Source organism: Ambystoma mexicanum, chromosome 14 (assembly GCF_040938575.1).
Source record: "Ambystoma mexicanum isolate Mex_15411 chromosome 14, UKY_AmexF1_1, whole genome shotgun sequence".
Lineage (NCBI taxonomy): Eukaryota > Metazoa > Chordata > Amphibia > Caudata > Ambystomatidae > Ambystoma > Ambystoma mexicanum.
Genome location: NC_090940.1, coordinates 4,416,869 through 4,429,833, shown reverse-complemented (window position 1 = coordinate 4,429,833; position 12,965 = coordinate 4,416,869).

Genomic DNA, 12,965 nt, shown 5'->3' with positions numbered 1-12,965 from the left:
TGTTTAAAACAAACAAAAACAAAGAAAGAATAGCGTAAATAAATAAATAACACGTTTTTCCTTACACTTATTTGACAAAGGATCGACGTCGACCAAAAAGCTACAATTAGACAAAACTAAAATAGAAGTAAAAAAGATAGTTTGAAGATAATAAAAAACAAAGAACAATATAAAATAATGAACGCAAAGGTTAAACGAAGGAGCTAGAAAAATAGTGCCAAATATATGTATTGTTTCAAAAATAATAAATGAAGATTCTGATCTCCTGGAATACGGGCGGAGCTTGATGGTGTCTACTAAAGCATATAGAGAATGAAATGTGAGTAAGCACTGACAGTCTGAATCGGCAGAAACACCACTCACACATCTATGCAAAACACTGCCAAGATATACAGCCAAGACTATGCAGTACCATTCCAAATGTATCAAGGGCACGACCAATAAGACAGGAGGCTCGTTGTCATACGGTATTACGTAACCTGATGACATATTTACATGCCACGCATAAGGGAAAGAAGCTAGAGAAAAGATTGTCAGTACTAGAGCTTTGGAAAATGTACCAGAATGAGAAAGAAGACCCACTATATAGGGAGTGGATGCTTAGTCAGCATTTGGGGAAGATTAACACCTTCAGCTTCTCTTTCCCCTCCCAAGAAAAACACAGACAAAGAAAAGGGATTTTACCCTCTAACAGAACTAAAAGCAGAAGTGAGGTATGCTAATCCACCATATGAACCCCCTGCCTACAATAGTGAAGAGACAGAGGAAGACAGTAAAAGTAGAGAATGTGAATATACACAGACACAAAATGAAAGTAAACAGCGTGATGAGAAAAAGGATAGACAGAACAAACAGATAGAGATAGAAGAAGAGGCAGAGAAACAAAGAAGAATAACGGATATAGCTAAGGGTACAACAATAGTACAGAACGAATGGATGGGGGGGAGGGGGACAAATATTGGTCAAACTAGATGATAATTGGGAATGTTAGCCAGTGCCACATTTAGATATATTTTGTGATTGTTAGCTCGCGTCAAACCTAGACAGGATTATACATGTTAGCCAGTGCCTCATTTAGATATGTTTCAAACCTAGACAGGATTATACATGTTAGCCGGTGCCTCATTTAGATATATTTTGTGATTGTTAGCTCTCGTCAAACCTAGACAGGATTATACATGTTAGCCAGTGCCTCATCTAGATATATTTTGTGATTGTTAGCTTGCGTCAAACCTAGACAGGATTATACATGTTAGCCAGTGCCTCATGTAGTTTAGACTGTGAATATTAGCTTGCATCACGTCTGAAATGATTGTAAATGTTAGCCAGTGCCACAGTTAGATGGAATTGTGAATACAGTAATCTCAAAACACGCAAATTACAGTGGGCCAGTAAGAATAAAACCTCTGCTCCAGACACTCACCTCTCCTATCCCTATGCTCACTCTCTATTCCACACCAACACACAATAGAGCGCAGCTACACCCCTCGATACATTTTGGCCCAGCTTCTCACATACATACAATACTCCATAAACATCCTGCTAGAACGCAGCTATACCCCACAAATATCAGCCTAGCTTCTCACATAAGCATCCTACACATGCCTAACGCAGCCAGAATCCAGTCTCGGGGCCCAACCTCCAGACTGCACAAATTTGACTGATCTCAATACCATCACACCTAACGTTAGGATGCAACTACCATCAGCCAATCGCATCAGCTGCACACATAGTGAGTGCACCCGAGCACCCTAGGATACCGTACTCTCTCGACTGGCCTGGACTATGGTCCCCGAGGGCGTACAACCCACAAGCGCTTTGGAGGTCATACCAATGATATATAGAGCGCTATATAAATGCCAAATAACAACATAAAAGGCATTGGTGCGTTCGAGAAAGAGAGAAAAGGGAGGAACAAAATAAGAAAGCAAAAGAGAAGGAAGAAGAGAGGCTATTTAAACAAGAAAGGGACAAGGAATGTAAGCAAAGGGAAGAACGAAGAAAATATGAGGGAACAAAGGGAGAAGGAAAGGCTAGAAGAGAACAAGAAGTAGAAGCCCAAAGATTGAAAGCATGTAGGTTACAAAGAAGGCGAGAGGAAGAGGAATTAAGGGAAATAAAGAGAAGAGGGGAAGAAATTAACAGAAGCAGGGAATTTAAAGATGAGATTGAATATTTATGCAGTAGACGCATGATACCCATAGAAACGCAAGAGCGACCGAAAAGAGACAGGGTTACAACCGCCCTGTGGAGTGTTGCGAGGGCCATTAGAGATGACAACATGGAGAGAAGATACAGAAAATATAGAAACAAGAATGGAGAAACTATATAGACAAATTAGAGATAAGGAAGGGTATAGAACTCAAGAGGGTGAACAAGGAGAATCCTTTAGACGAACAGGAGGAAGCTTGGATGACGTCAGACTAGACGATCGTAGAACTATATCCTTAAGTGTGTTAGAGCTTGAAGATGTGGAAGAGGACAAAAATCATCTGAGTTGGGGCATGATAATGTCAGACGAGGAAAGGAAACAAAATAAGACTATGCAAGAAGAAGGTGCATAAGGATTTTCCAGAGAATCCAGCCTAGATAAGGGGGTAAAATGGTTAGATCTTAGAAGATCCTATAAGAACACCAGAACCAAAATACCATATACTGAACAAACGCAAGTACGATCATACAGTACAGAGGATGCGTCCACACCCTATGTGAGCAGATGGAGGGCATTGCCAGGGAGAAAACAAGCAGGCAATGATAATGCTGCTTGGAAGACAAGGAGTGTGGGTAGGCATGACAAAGGATTAGGGTTTTCACAGTTCCCACTATTTGAGAATGGAAGTGGGGGGGGGGGCTCAACCACAATATATACCACGGCCACAGATGGATAAGGATAATTTAAAATGCACACTACTGAGTTTGACTTCCATTTTCCTGCACCGGATTAAGGAATTAGAGAAAAGGACATCAGGAATGACGTTAGCTACAGGCAATATAAAAGGCCTGTTATCAGCTTTAGTAGGGGAAAGATATGATTTGGAAGAGAGCAGGGTACCCAAAAGCAACTGCGCAAAACACAGTGCACAATGGAGCGCCATTCAATAACTGTAGAGCAGACATATGGCGAGCACTCAAGAGTACAATATCTAGATAAATCGGATATTGGGGCGATAATGACCAGGAAAATGAGGGAGGATGAAGAGCCCATTGCTTTTATTCGGGATAGATGGAGTTCGGAGATGCACGAACCGTGGGATAAAATGGTAGCATCATTTTACCACATATTATGTCAGGGACTGCCAGAACCAGTATAGAGGCAGTTAAAGAAACAGGTGGGAATGGAAGCAAAACCATGGCCAAAAATACAATTGGCAATCGTGCGCTACTGCAGAATGCTAAAAGAAAAAGACAAGAAGAAAGCAAAGGGTAGAAAGCAAGAAGAGGCCAAGGTGGTGCAGAACAAATGATAAAAGTTCTCCATAGCGGGAGCAGTGTTGACAAGCAATGTGGGAAGCACGGCGCAGGTTATGCAGTTCCCACAGCAAAATAATATAGCCAATGGTCAAGATCAGAGTGGGTATAATTATATGCCAAAAGGCAGAGAGAATGGACCTCAAGGAGGAGGATTTCAAAACCCTCAAGGAAGGGGAGGATTTAATGGCGGGCAGCCCTTGAGATTTTGGAATTGTGGAAAAATAGGACATGTGGCTAGAGTAGGTAGAAGTAGAGGAGGCAAGCAGCAACAGAATTGGCAATGTCCAGGAGGGGGACAGGATATGCTCCACAATATAATACAGGCTCACAAGGATGTTATGCCCAAGATCACACACAGAATCAGCCATATGCGTCACAGCCACAGCAGTTTAAGTAAGTGCCTCTACAGTCAGACACAATTGCCACAACCACAGCAATTCCAACAAGTACCAATGCAGACACACGGGCAACAACAGCAGGCATCTATGCAAATGCAACAGGCACCCACCCACTCAACAAATACAGTGCATCCCAATGCAGCAGACAGGCGCATCACAGTGGCAAATGGACATGGGAGCTACACAAGCAGCCAAACCCAAATTAGGGAGTGAGCCTATGGCGGGAGGGAATCCTTTCACAGGCACAGGGATTCATTAATATCCACAATAGGATATCCCATGTACTATCACGGACGTCCATTCACCAAAATGCCAGGGGTAGAGGAAGTGACATCGTGTGATCCTTGATCTCTGATGACATCACAGGAAGTGATGTAATTTGACCTCCACCCCAAAATAACATCACAGGAAGTGATGGAACACAACCCTTCCCTCTTGACAAAACAGGAAGTGGCATCACACAGCATTATTCCCAAGTACACTATGATAAATATGGTTACGTTATCACTATAATGTGATACACATTTCATACAAGAATGAATCACCAGATGTATCATTAATATCAGTGTGCAAAGGCCCATGTTACCAAATTACTGTGAATGCAAGCAGACATCCAAGCCCAAATGATAATGTGTTATATTATAGCACTTCCGGTTAAGCGCTTTATTTATAACACGCTTAATACCAAAGAGGTTTCTAAGGGCAGACGCTCTGTGTCTTCTTGCTTCCAAGATGAGCGCGTTGCCACTGAGCTATAATACCCGTGCCATAGCACAAATATACATACAATATCACCCAACCTGTGTTGGTACTCATTTATAGACCTCAGAAGGATGAAAGGCTAAGTTAGCCTTGCCAGGATTTGAACCTGCAAATCACGCACACATCGCAGCAGCGAGCGCTCAACCCACTGAGCCATTTTACCAGCTATAGCTATCTTAACGGCTATCGTAAAATGAGCAATTACATGTCTGAATGTTCTAAGAGTCACAAAGCATATTACACTCTATAGTGGATACCATTAAACTGGTAACTGAGATGTAACAGCAGGCCAGTTCATCTGCAGGTCTGGTGCAAAGTTGGCCACATGGCAAGCCTGCGTGGATCTACTTTTCAGGCTTCAGAGGTTAGCAAAATACATACCATTGGGAGGATTCATAACTGCGTATTAAAGAATTTAGAGTAGCGCAGGGTAAGCAGCGCGCTCACACGGCATCCCGTACTCTGGGCACTCGTTACCTCATAAATGCAAACAAACATCCTGAGCAGCATGCCATGGAGATGGGAAAGATCAACATTACAACAAAAAATGTATTGTGGCACAATGAAATCAAGGGCCACTTTATGTGCTATGGTCAAACATTCATACACTGTACACAAGCTTTTAGGCACAAGGATTTTGTCAAGTGACTGAGGACACCGAGATGGAATGTCTTGTGATGATCGTAACAGAGACAACAGCAGAAAGAATCATGCTATAACTACAACTTGCGAAAAGCAAAATACATATAGTTTTTGTCCGCATTGTGAATTTGAGGCGTTTAAGAACAGACTAAATCAGTGTCTCACCCCCTGAAGTGTGCCTGAAAGCAACCTTTAATGAGTCCAGCAATTATTGTATAGAATTCCAGAAAGACTATTTGTTATTACTATTCTTTCTTATTTAGGGTCACTACTCAAAGTGTTACACTTGTGGAAGAACCCCCAGTTTTTTTTATTTTTTTTTTATTTTATTTTTTTAAAAGAGGCCTGAAAAAGAAAGCCGGCCACTCCAGAAACAAAGAACAACAGGGCCCTGGCTACAGCCCAGGATCTTCCATTAGAATAAATAAATAAATATTTCTCTTCCGTTTTATTTTTTCTTGGGGTAGTAAGGGAGACCACAGGGGTGGCAGGGGAGAACCCAGGGATCGCAGTTGCGACCCCTGGTGACCCCAAATAATGTCCCTGTGTACTATCTGTAACACCAGACCCCCAAGAGGAACCAAGGGTCAAGGTGACGATAGGAGGCAGACATTCTCATTTCTTGTAGACAATGAAGTGACTCGTTCCAGTGTCCATGAGGGAAAATACCCAATGTCAGGCATTGCCATGAATGCTCATGGATTTACTGGGGCAACAAGTTTAGTTCCATGTACAGATGAATTACCCATTTCTATATGGGAACACAACATGTCCATGCCATTACTATACTCTAAACAGACACCGGTGAACATACTAGGACGTGATTTAATGACAAAACTTAAACATGATATCATCTTTTACTGACAAAGGCATAGTGTGTTCAACCCCGGGTATACAGTATATAAATGTGACAGAATTTATATTAGCCTTTGCAGGAAAGAAAGCTTTAAAGTGAGTCCCTCTAGACGAGGAAGTGTATTTGTATGGAGTGACCGTTCTATTATCATGGTTACCTAAATTAACAGATAAATATTAGTTCAGGCCAGAAATTCCCATGGATGATGAGGATGGGCAAGTTATTCCTGTGGAATTAGAAGCAACAGTGGTAAGAGAAGAAAGGGTGATGCTTCATGGTACAGACAATGAGGGAAGGGGATGGAGAACAGTGATAGCCCTTAATGAAGGATATAGACTGACACACTAATTAAAACAGAACGCTAGTATAGTAACTTTCCTTCTCTGTCTTGGCATGCCAAGTGTCCTGTTACGTTATTCTCCCAGCTCCCAGCTCTTGTCCATGTCCTTCTGTTGCACCCTGATGCCTGCAGGCTTACAGCGCATTGCAAATAAATAAATAAATAAAAACTTGACAGAAGAAGAACTGTTTAGGGATGACTATTCAGATGACAAATTAGTATTCTTTATAAGTCTCACTAATTGGATTAAAGTTGAGAGCATAGAAGTACCACAGAGAATGGCGTTGGAAAAACCGAAACTGACATGTTTTCATGAAGATGTGGAAAAAGTGGCTAGTATCTTATGCACCACAAGTCCATATGACATGGTCCTATTGAAAGGAGTAGGAGCAATGAAAATTAAGCTTAAACCAGAAGCTATTTTGCCACATGCAAAACAGTACCCAATGTCCAGAGAAGTGGATGAGGGGATATTCAAAACTATATCTGGCCTAAAGAAACAAGGCATTCTAGTACCATCAGATTCTCCATGCAACACAACTGTGTACCCTGTCAAAAAAATCAAAAGGGAGTTTGTGGAGATTTATCCAGGACCTTCGCCCTCTGAACCATATATTCAAAGCAGAGTTTCCTTTAGTTCCAAACCCTGCAACAATATTGTGCAATATTCCGTCAACAGCTAGGTATTTTACAGTTGTTGATTTAATTTTTCTCAATTTCCCTACATGAAGACTCACAGGATTGACTTCCTTTTCCTATAGAACGATCCACCTCCAACATACTCGATGCCTCAGGGGTACTGTGAGTCCCCTTCTATTTTTAACAGAGTCCTTCAGATGGACTTGGGAAATGTTGAGCTTGAAAGCACCATCATTCAATACATGGATGACATTTTAGTGTGCAGTGAGACCGAAGAAAAATGTAGACAAGACTGTCAAACTTATGATGATACTTGCAGAAAAAGGGTACAAAGTATAAAAAGAAAAATTACAGTATTGTCAGGAAGAAGTATTATATATAGGACAGTTAATCTTGCATGAAGGAAGAAAAGTGGCACCTGAAAGAGCAGAAGCCATTATGAGAACCGTACAGCCAAACACGGTGAGACAAATGCAGACATTTTTAGAGGGCCTTGGTCTTTGACTACAGTACACATATTCAACCACTTTTAAAAGTGCTTAAAGAAGCAAAGGTGGCTAAAACTAATTTAGTGTGGACAGATGACATGACTGAAGGATTTAATGAATTTAAAAAAGCGATTAGTACAGCTCCTGCATTAGGGATTCAAAATTAAAGTGAAGAATTTTACTTATTTTCCCATTGAAATGGAGATGCAATGACAGCAGTCCTTACACAGAAAGCGACATTAGGACATGGTTATAAACCACTAGCCTATTAAAGTGGGATTTTAGATCCAGTTATGAAAGGACACTATCCTTGTGAACAATCTTTGGCAGCTGCTCCATTTGCCATGGTTTCAAGTATAACTATGGGTTGTTCTGTAACTCTATTGGTAGAGCATGTATTATTTGCATTTCTAGAGAAGCCCAAGAGTACGTTGACCACTCAAAGAGCACTGGTGTGTGAAGTAATTATCTCAAACCCTGCGATCAAAATTTTAAGGTGTAGAATAGTGAATCCAGTAATGTTCATAGCTGAACCAGTGGGAGAAGATGAAAATTTTAAGGTGTAGAATAGTGAATCCAGTAATGTTCATAGCTGAACCAGTGGGAGAAGATGATGATGTGCACGACTGTTACATACACAGTGTTATAATGAGATTCCCCATGTTAGACAGAATGCTCTTGGAAGGGGGGGGAGTCATTTTCATTGATGGTTCATCTAAAAATCACAAGACGGGGCTGAGACATTCGTGATCAGCAGTAGCAGAGGTGACCCGAGAGGGCACATTTGAAGTATTGTTAAGCCAAAGATTGCCGTCAACTTATTCAGCACAGGCTGCAGAATTTGCTAAGCTTATTGATCCACTACGAAGTTTTGAGGATGAGGAAGTGACGCTGTACTCTGACTCCACCTATGTGACATCAACAGTACATGAAGGCCTGTCATGTTGGAAGAGGAGGGGCTTCCTCCACACACACGGCACTCCAGTACAACATGCAGTGCTATTAGACAAGCTCATTCAAGCCTTAAGCTTTCCAGAAACCATAGACAGCGTGAAACGTGCAGCTCATTCAAGAAGAACAGACAATCTCCCATGGGAACGAAGCCGCAGACTTGGAGGCCAAACGTGCTACATATTATTCAACCATGTGTGAAGATGATTTAAAAGATGTAAAGCAAGAGGCAGGGCGATGCATGTTGGTAAAAGAGGGATTTAATAGGATTTCCAATGTAGAGTTAATTGAGATACAAGGACGAGCATTGCAAGAACAAAAGGAGCTATGTAAAAAGCGGGGTGTTCCTATCCCCCACTGAGGCAATATGTAGACAGGACAGTACAGGAAAGCTAGTTATGCCTCTAGCATTGTTGAGAGTAGCATTAGAGCAGCTCCACTATCCCACGCATGTGAAGTAAGAGAGTCCTGCTGCTACAATAGCAGAAGACTGGTTTGTACCAAGTCTCAGTGAACATGTGGCACAGTTCATTGTAAACTATATAATGTGCTAGAAATGTACAGCATGGCACACCCCGCAAACGGCAAGAGGAGAAATCCTCAAACCTAATGGCCCCTTACAACATCTGCATATAGATTATGTGTAGATGATGCAAAAATGTAATGGTTATCGATACATGTTAGTTTAGTTTGTCCTTTTTCCAGGTGGATTGAAGCAGGTCCCTGCAGGAATCCTGATGCTGCATGCACTGCTAAGTTTTTAGTCTGCAAGGTATTTCCAAGATGTGTGCAAAGTTTTGTGATCCAATAATGGACCGCATTTTGTGAGTGAACTCTTTGAAAATATAGAGTCTCTTTTAGGCATCAAGCATAAGTTTGCTTTGGCCTATCACCCGGAAGCCAACGGGATATGTGAGAAATTAAATGGCCTTCTCAAATAGAGAATAGCCACGCTTAAAATAACATTGAAGAAGGGATGGTGGCGTTGCCTACCACATCTATTAAGCAATCAACTTGGTTCAGATCACCATTTAACGCCCCATGAGTTGGTGACTGGATGCTGAGTGAGAACTCCTCTCATCCCCCCAATAAAATGCAAATACAGATGCCCAGATTGTAGCATGGGCATTAGGCAACGAGATGCAGGATTATATGAAAACGATGACTGAAAGAATTTCTTAACAGATCAAAAACCAACAGGAGGGGCCAAAGGTGAATGAAACAAACAACCTGCTAATAGTATGGAAGACTCATTAAAAACTCCAATATTGTACCAGGGGACCCTTGGAAGTGGAGGAAGTAAGGCCTACTGCCGCGAAGCTTAAGGGCTGACTGGCGTGGATCCATCTGCACAATATCAAGCCCTATAAAGGTGAAGCATTGACCTCTCCTGCGCCTACTCCCAGTGAAGCAAGTATCCCCAGTGAAGAAAGTACCCACAATGAAAAAAGAGAAGAATGACAATAGATGACCACAAGATCATTTGTCAAGAACCTGGATAAAGAAAGTGAAACATTTTTAGATTACGGTTGACTTATGGACTAATTCATTTGCAGTAATCGTGGAACATTTTTCCTAGAATAGGCTTTAAGGAACAAAAACAATCTTCAACTATGATCATGGAATACACATTCCTAGTTATTCTTTTGTCTTACATTTCTGAAACATATCGAGCTTTGATCCGAAGAAACAAACACTGCCGCATGTTTGGAGAACCCCAAAAATAAGTGAATTGTTTGGAGACTGATAGTAGAGACAATACTCCAATTTCAGAATATAGAACTGATTAAAAAGGAGAGGATACATTTGCATATTCATACAATGGAGAAGCTTCAAAAGATTAGAGATTCATTGTCTTCTAAGAAATTGATAAACTTTCATGTGATATTAATGGTCATCTCCATCAGTATTATGACCTGTGTTTTCGTCCTTATTACAATGCCCTTTAAAAATGTTATAACAGATTATAGCATAATGAATGATACAGAGACATCTACTATTACCTCTGCTGAAGATATAATGGCCAGATTTTATAATATAACAATACACCTGTTTTGAGATAAATGAGAGTGGGGAGGATCATGAAACTATAAACTCTTATTTAGATAATGCAGTACGTTTAAAGAATAACCTCTGGTACCAGCACATGAAAGAAGCGGGAAGGAGTATGTCAGACGAAAACTGCTATGCATGTTCCTTGATTCCGTACGCCATAAGTGCGACCAGAACTTTTATTGCAAGAGAAATGTCACCATATGATGCCAAGTGCCTCATTCATCTTGCAGCATGCACAACCAGAGGACAATTTAAAGGAAAATGGGTGATGTTATGATGGCAAACAAAAGCAGCATTCCTATATGAAGATACCTATGTGAAGACAAGAAGATGAAAAATGGATTAGGATGGACAACCAAGAAACTCATGTATCCAGCCCAGATAAGGGAACAAATAAGGGTTGTCCAGATTGATAAATTGAATTGCTCAGACACCATTGAAAATTAGGAGACCCGAGATATGGAGAAAGACCTCAGCTGGTGGCATATAGACGTGTTCTCACTAGTACTGGATGGGAAGAAGGGATATTGGCCTGTTCTGCACATCTATTTAAGGAAGAATCAGTCAGTATTGTGAAGATAGTGAGTGTCAAATGTCTGGAATCATGGGCCAAATACTCAAAATTACTCACATGGATCGAAAATTAAGTGGGACCAGTTTCTAGAATACTGCTAAACAATGCAACAACGTGCTTCAGGAACAATGGTCGGATCCTGGTTGGGACGAATAAAGGATGGAAACATATAATTGAAGTCCAAGAATGGAGGGAGGAACTGCAGCGTTAATGGATCAATATTGGGCCTGTGGATCCAGAGCCTACCTGCAGTTTCCTAAGAACTGGGGAGGAATATGCTGCATAATGATGATGCATTTACCCACATTGGTATGATATGATATGGTATTTGTAACGCGCCTATACACAGGTGTTTCAAGGCGCGGGATTGGTGATCCCACAAAGTGATCTCCATACTGACGAGAGTCCAAAAATGGATGACCATTTAAGAAAGAGGAGATGACCACCTGAATTTTCCAGTTTGAGGAGAAGCAATTATTTCTCAGGAAAAGCAACAACAATCTTATGAAAATTTCCCAGAGGAGCATACATTGTTCAGCAAGACGGCAATGATATTGACATCTATATTCTTGCCCGGACTTCAAGCTGCAGTAAATGCTAAATGGCGCCAGATTACCAGATGGGAGCTGTTGCAGACGATCAACTCAACCATAAAAGGATTCAATGCAATTAGGGAAGAAATTAGAGCCATTCGGCTGATGGCTCTCCAGAATTGATATGTCCTGGATTTGATTACAGCAATGGAAGGAGGTGAATGAGCCAAGGTCGGTCCTTCTTGCTGTACGTACACACCTTCTCATGATGCAGAAAATTGAACCTTAACTGAAGCGATAACTACATTAATTAACCTGCACACGAAAATGGTGAAGGAAGTAGACAAAATTGAAGATGATGATTGGTTTACATCTGTTTTCTTGGTTTCCAGCTTCGCTAGCAAACGCTTTCAAGATGCTTGGAGCAATACTAGTGTTCCTATTACTAGGATTCCGCCTCATAAGGATCATCGTGGGACAAAGAAGACAGCCAAGAAAGCTATTAGAATTAAGATAATGGTTGATCTTAACGCTGAACAATTGAGCAAACTTAAGCCAGCTCCCGAGAGCTCATAAAGAAAAGTGCGCTTGCACCTCCAGGAACTAAGTATCATTATCCCAAGAATCAGAAGAATTATGTGGGACGATGGATATTCTGATCACCAACAGGAGATTGCCAATTCATGACCTGGAGTGTGGATGAACATATAAAAAATGCTGGTAACCTGAGGGAATGACGAATATATGGGTTCCGAAGAGAGGAAAATATGAGGAAATGGTAGAAAACATTACAGGAGTTGCAGAAGAAGCTAAGTTTGGTTGGGAACTCAACCAGAGGGGGGAAATGTAGAGGAGGAGGTACCCGTCTTCTCCCTAGTCCCCACCCCCTTGCCACCATCATATTGGGATGACAGACGAAGAGGCATGATGGAGAACCCATGCTGGAACCCTTGCAATGATCATGTACTACTTCGAGTATATGAGAGACGATATGCTCTCATACAACCCTTCAGAGTGTATGCACAAGCTGACATAGTGGAGAAAAGTTACCAAAGAAGATGTAACTTGCCAAGCTGTCGAAATGCAGCCATGAACAGAATGGATGTGCGCTGAGTGCATGTCACAAATGACAGAAGGTACCTACACTGGCTTGCGATCGAGGAACGCATCACATTTAAAACCATCACCCTGGTACATCAATGTTTATTCGGTAAAGCGCCAATATACCTAAAAAAACAGTTCAAGTGGCATGAATC